Genomic DNA, 7,626 nt, shown 5'->3' with positions numbered 1-7,626 from the left:
TTTATTTGTTGTGCAAAATAAGTTTTGAAAGGACCAAAAAGTTGATACTGACCGATATGCCGTTCTGCTCTGTGGTTCTGTTAACGTTATCAATGCGAAGGTGGTTTACTGAGCATTAGCCTTAGACAAGAAAGACAAAACCCATCAAATAGGGCTAGAAAGATCGCAGATCTCCAGCAATACCTGTTAGGGAAGATTTATCTTCCAGCACGCTATGGAGATTACACTTATTCCTTATTACAATCGTCCCAGTTGCATGGCCGTGACGATAAATGATGAAATGTTTTAGCTCATGTTACCCATTAAAATTGGATAAATCCGACTTAACACGAGAAGTCATGTTACTATAGCCGGGGGAAAATCTACGGTTACTCATCTACATATCAGTATACATACATAAAGGCTATAGCAAAGGCAAAGCGTGTGGTTGCTGGCATAAAGCCTATGCTGGCTTAGTTTTACAAAGGAGGGCACCTAGGTTAACGGCAATACAAGCTTTTTGACCTGGTTTGATCTATATTTATCTTCCATATTAAAGAAGATATTGTGTTGGTGTGGAGACACCTAGTGGTTGGCACTCTTGTATACATGTAGTCCACAAAATAGCTGGACAATGAACTAATTTAAGTACACGTATATGGTAAAACTGTGTACACTGAAACGGAAGCATTTACAGAGATCATGTCGTGCAATGTATAATTACATTGTTACAACTGAGATACCCTAACCCCGTAAGTCTCAGTTAATAACCGTACTTTATACAGGTTTACAAAACAGATTCACAAATTATATATGGCCTTCCAACTGCTTCTTGTTACAGTCTATGTTAGATTGATGAGTGTAACTGGGCGATAACTGTTTGGCTCAACATATAAATGGGTGACGTATATATCCACTATTTGGCATTTGCAATCACGTTAACAGAGCTAGGAGAAACTTAACGGTTCTTGATCAACATAGCCACTAAACTAAAAGAATATAATATAATAAGACTAATAACTTAGAGTAAATCCACCGTGCATAAAAATTCTTACATAGTAGTATATAAGACGCCACCTCTCACTACGGTAGAAACTATAAAGGCTTAAGCAAATGTATGTGGTTCCTGGGACAAAGCCTGCACATGCTGGCCTAGTTTATTACAAATAATGTCATCTAGGCAAATCCAAAGATTAAAGCTTTCTAGTCTGATAAGGTCGGCTTGATCTAAATAAGATGGAGTAGACATTGCAATAAGAAGACTACAATGGTTTATTGAACATGCAGGTTAAGCAGACACCTTGGCGTTGTCGGAGACACCTCACGGCTGGTGCCCTATTACACCTACGGCGACTACACAATGGCAAATAACCCTTAGTACTTCACAGTCATCTCACACATCAATCACTGAATGGGGCATCTCTGCGGTCCGTTCATCGACAACTGTCGTGCTTTGTCAAGTTCATCTCGAATATGAAAAACCCAGTCATCTAATCAGCATGACATCGTTCTCATTTGAGGGGTTCCGGGTATTGAAACTTCATATTATTGGAATATAAAACTAAAATGATTAACATCATATTATGCATTTTGGCTTTTGTGATAATCATCTTGCTATGACCATAGGTTTCGAATATCAACACTGCATTTTGCATGATAGGTTCTCTGATAAACTACTAACTTATGCATGAGGCGTTTTGCTCTCAATAACTTATGAGAGTCAAATATCAACGCCTGGATATGCATATTATCTGTTTTGGTCGACACCATTACATATCAACCGTTTATTTTTAAGACATTCTAAGATCAACGTATTATTGGGCTCATGCAATGAACATAAAATCCTTAAGTGTCAAAAATACAGCTATTTTGCCTGCAATAGCATGCGAAAAAATGGTGCTCAGGTGTCATCTTAACTACAGAAGTTGTTTTCCGTTTGTGTAAGAGCCTCATTGCTGGACAATGCTTACTACATTATGTGAGTATAAATCTCTTGTAAGTACATATGGGCACAATGTCTGGAACCTCTTGCATTCCGCTTCATAATTGTGTGTAATTCTAATTAACCCAAAGCTTAGGGTTATGTTTTCATCGTGTTGAATTAGATCGCCACGTTGGATATATGAACAATTGCAGTCAAAGCACTCCTGAGTTGCATATTTTGATTCAGGACAACTTATTATACTAACATGGTATTTACATACTGATCTCATTCATTTGACTAAAGCATTCCTTGCGTCTTTCCAACATCATTGAAAACGGTTCTTTGCGTGAGTCCGTCTTCATTATATACTTTATAATTTCTTTGGTAGTTCGTGTTGGACATTGTTTTTCGAACCTATTTGATGGGTTTTGTCTTTCTTGACCTTGAGATTATTGACCTGGAACGTCCGCTTTGACTGAAGGCTGGCACACGAATGTATACAGAACCGAACAATCGTCTATGGATGTGTGTTAACATGGCAAATATACTAACACTAATGCTCTAACAAATTTTTCTGGTGCTGACATAAAAGCTGCGCATACCGGCCAAGTTTGACACAAATAATGCAGCCAGGACAAAACAACGATAAAAGCGTTTGGTCCTTTAACGTCGGCTTGATCTACATGATCTCAATAGGACACCGTAAATACTACTACGATAGCCCATTGAACACGGCTATCAACAACAAAGCTATTGTTCCGATTGTCTGTATTATATTAGAAATAGTGCTCTGGCGTCATCCGAAGTTGTTTTCCGCCTGCATAAGAGTTCCATCTTTAGACAATGCTTCCAGTATTGCACCCCCTCCTCCTCCTCCAGCCATCTAGAGTGTATGAAGCATGTAGAGTATATGGAATATATAGTATATGGACCTATAGTTTAGGCCTTGACGTATGTGGAGGACAATGGCTCGCCTCCATCAAATTACAGCTGTTGTGGCGACTTAATGGGGAGCAAGAACCCAGAGGCTATTTCTCCCTGGAGAGACTGACCCACCGGCTGTTCTGTTCCATAGTTTTATCGCCTTTCAATTTCCCTATTTTATATGAAGGGCGTGTACTTATAGCCTTAGGCAGTGAGAGAAAGTCAACATATATACATAGAACTAGTGGGGTCTGAAGAACTACCCGAGATATAGTCCTGATTTTTTACACGAAAGTAATATCTGCTATCACACTCTACAGATGCCATATTGCTACAATCTTGTCAGTTCGACGGATGTAATTGAACAATCAATGTTTAGCTTATGCTACCCAAGGGGATGACTCAACGGAAACCTATATCCAGTGTTTGGCATGACAACTCATGTTACCAGAGTTGGTTACTTGCTAACACTACCTATATATTAACACAAAGGCCCTGGCAAAGGCAAACTATGTGGTAATGGGGAAAAGCCTGTGCATGGTGGCCAAGCTTCTAAAGTCACCTTGTTTTAACGACAATAGAATCATTATGGTCTAATTCCCGCTGGATTGTCATAGTCTCGGGTGTAATAGTAAATACGATTACAATGACCGGTTGCAGACATCAGGAGGGTTCATTACCATGGGTGGTAAATATAACTAGAGGTATAGCATAGAGTGTAAAACCAAAGCAGCGACGACAGTGTGATAGCTGGTGAATAGTCGCACTTAACCCGTGAATTGCAGCCTCTTGTTATTCTACCTCGGTCATTCTGACTGTTCATGTTAATGCATAAATAGTAGCATACCCGTCCCCGTAGCGCCATGGCTTAAGCAGAATTAAGCAAAAAAAAATGCAGTGATGTTAATTTCACTCGTCTAGAATTACTCAAAATGCTGTTTTGTTATCACATTTAACATACAATAACTCTAAAACAATACAAAGGGCACCTGTAGCGGGTGACCCGCCGTTAGACCTACGGTTTACAAAACCACAACAGATATATAACAGTCAGCATTTGGCAGCCATCGATCGATGGCTTATAAAATTCTATATATCTGTAAATCTTTAACTAAAAACTGACGTGACCTATTATGAATGTGTACGAACACCAAAACGACTTCCTGCCTCGTTGATTTAACAATTAGAATGGTTGTAATTTTAACAGAGCGAATTGTCCTTACTAAGATAAAAACATATAGAAAGGCTTTGAATATGATGTGTATATAACACAAATTATACCTTTCGTTAAATACTGTGTGGTGTGTTACGATATCAGTTAATGCCACAAGATATTACGGCAAAAATTAACATGTCAAGGACATTCCATCAAAGACCTTCACTCCAAATTTCTTACATTTAACTACGAGTCCTCTAGGAAGAAAATATGGAAGGCGTATCGAGAAGCTCTGACAACATGCTATTCAACTGTGTCTAATTTCACTTAAGCAGATGCCACACGGGGAATGTATACATCTTGTTGAATTTGATTGCCATACTGGGTATGTGAACAATTGCCATCAAAGCGCAACTGAGATACATATTTGATCATGGACAACTTGTAAACTATCAAGGAACACGGTTTGAGTACTGAGTTTTACTCATTCCTCCAGAACATTCGCGCCTTTCCAGCATAACTGAAAAATATTGACTGCATCAGTCCGATTTTCACACTTAATAAACTTTCTTAGTCTTTTGGTGGTATGTGTTGAACGTGTTTATTCAAATTGATCTTGCAATTACTGACTGAAATATGATTGATAGGTGTGTACGGGTATCTGTTTCGACGCACAGACTTGGCGATAATCCTGCCCTGTAAGCCTAATGAAAAACAAACATCCATTACCCCTTATGTGACTTGACGAACCACCCGTAAATCCTTACATGTTGTTCGAGCAAGAACGAAATATCTATTGTTCATATTGTCTGCATTAATACTTCAGTAATTGTTTTTCGCCTGCGTTACTGGACAATGCTTCAGAAACAGCGTGGGTGTCAACACTAACGCCTTGTCCCCACAGGCATCTGCAGTATATGGACCTATAGTTTAGGCCTTGACGTATGTGAAGACAGCGACTCATCTCCATAAAATTACAGCTGTTGTGGGGAGTTAATGGTGGAGCCAGGCCGGAGAAGCTGTTTCTCGGGGGAGAGGTTGACCGATCGGCCGGCCTGTTCTGTCGATTTACCTGGTTTCAATATCTCTTATTAATATAAAGGGCTGTTACTGAGTTATAGCCTTAAGCACACAGATGGCGTCATCATATACATTTGGCCTGTTAGATCCGTGGTAAATATATCATCTCAGATAGCCAAAGCACAGCAGAAGGGAAAGCACTGCCTTCTTTCACTCTACAGATTACACCTTTGCTAAAGCTTGACCATTTCGACGGTTGCATACTGCATGATTAAAGGCGTAATGGTTTACTCGTGTTACCAAGGCGAATAAGTCAGCAGTGACGTAATTAAGTCTTTGGCATGAAAAACCATGTTGCTAGATCTTGGGAAAAGGCAATGTTTATTTAACATACCCATTATGTTAACACAAATAGGCTTCAGCTAGGTAAAGTCCATGTACATGTATGTGGTTGCCGACATAAGACCTCTGCACACGTGTCTGGTTTGTCACAAACATGCCACCTAGTAAGTGAAGTATCCAAATTGCCTATAAGCAAACCAAGGTTAAAAGCTTTTTGGCCTAATTAGGTCGACTTGATCTATATTGTATCAGGAAGACATTGTAAAAGCGATTACATTGACAGATTGAGCACGTTAGATTGGTTCGTTACCCCGGCTGGATATGCATGGCGGTAGCGACACCTTGCGATTGATGTTTTGTTCCACCTCCGTAATGTGGGTTTTTAGCATACTATCAACTATGATGTCAATTCCATTTTCCGCTCATTAATGAAACATTATCTCGCTCAAAGTTATCTCTCGCGACCCAAGAAATCAAAACATGGTCATTCGTTTCCTGGTAGCTTAAGGCCCTGAAAAAGTGCAAATTTGTGATAGGAATGGAGGATTTCTTGCCGTGATATATGTTAGGATAAATCACGTGATCATTATTGACCTAGGTTTCCGCTATTTAAAAACTCGGCCTGTTGTTTCGTTTTCAAATCAGTGGATATTTTCCGAACACTTGTAATTTGTATAATTGTAAATATAACAATCGTAATTGTAATAATGTAAATAATGGTGATCTACAGGGTCTGCTTGAGCTCTGTTTCATGATTGTGTCTCATCTCGCTTAGCCACGGGCAAGGGGCTGTATAGTCATTTTGTTGAATTAGATCGCCGCTTTGGAAATATGAACAGTTGTAATCAAAACACAACTGAATACCAATAAAACCTCACACAACCAGCTGAAGTTCACTTCACCTGTAAGTTATGTTTGGTATTTTCCGTGCGTGTAAATTTAGAACTCATTGTATCACGCAACATATATGGCACACTGTGATGCACTTGGCAGTGTTATTAGGTGGATGGTATGTTTCGCTTCACTATTCAGCTGAATTAACATTACAGCAATTATATCAGAATTAAAACCGGTCTGATTGCTACGAACTGGCCTGGTTACTATAATATCCACGATATCCGCAATCAAAACCAGCCTGGTTGCTATTGTATCCACGGTATCCCCAATCAAATCCAGCCTGGTGCTTACGGATCTACAGACAGAATATATGTTCCCCACAGAAATATACTTCCTGTGAACCGAGGCCTTTCAAATAAGGTTGATATTGGTTTGTATCACTGAGGATTTCTTACCGCTGTCATATAAGTGATATATTCTTGAGTATACAACGACAAATGCTAACCTTGCCGTCAAGAAAACAATAATAATAAAAAAAATGAATGAATGATTATGGTTTACGTACAACCATCCTGAATCAGATTCGTGTAAATCGTACACATAGTACGACGACTGGTGATTCTACAAGTCAGGATGCCACTTGTTTAACCTTTCATCGCGGGGTCATTTATCTCGAAATAAACCGCGTGTTAACATATTAGGACAATTGCAGGGCGTTACCTATGATAGTACACAGGCATTGGACCATGACTTAACTTCCCTCTGAATTGGGCGGCAAAAACCCGCTCTCCTATTATTTAATACTGGTGTGGACCAGTTCTGTGGAGAAAGAAGTGACTGTAGTCAAGACTTACTGTAAATATAGAGTAGAGATATCTAACTACCATACTCTGCTGCAATGGGGCGGGGATATATCGGCATTCGAGGATTTAATCGATGATTAAGGCTGTGTATTGAAACGCGGCTAATTCGACAAGTCCGCTGGGTGAGGATTTTTCATTTAATCGGATTTACCTGTTCACTGACCACACCAGAACCGTGATCGACGGCCCAAGAGGCGTGCCGTACATGTGAGTATAGCGTGTGATCGCCTCGTGTGAGCTCCACCACAATCCATTTCCCAACTGGTCAATCATGGACAAAATAAATCGAACGACTCCAGCGCGTCGGTAGACAATGAGCTGACTAATTCTGGCAGTAAAAGTATAGGTGGACTGTAACATCACGCTCGTGCTTTGGCGAGTCTGCGCGCGTCATAGGTCGTCAGTTTTCGTCCGGGCTCTTCCGCTGTCCACCAGGTAGCCAGCCCCTCTCCGAGCCCACAGGATTAATTTCGTCGTCACATTGCCAGGTCACCGCTCTGGCCAGATACGCGTTTGTTGATGTTGTTATCAAAGGGAGTCGGTTTGTATAGGGCCTCGCAGGACTGGGCTCTAGACACACA

The sequence above is a fragment of the Liolophura sinensis genome, chromosome 9 (genome assembly GCF_032854445.1).
Source record: "Liolophura sinensis isolate JHLJ2023 chromosome 9, CUHK_Ljap_v2, whole genome shotgun sequence".
Classification (NCBI taxonomy): Eukaryota; Metazoa; Mollusca; class Polyplacophora; order Chitonida; family Chitonidae; genus Liolophura; species Liolophura sinensis.
This window is presented reverse-complemented; position numbering follows the sequence as displayed.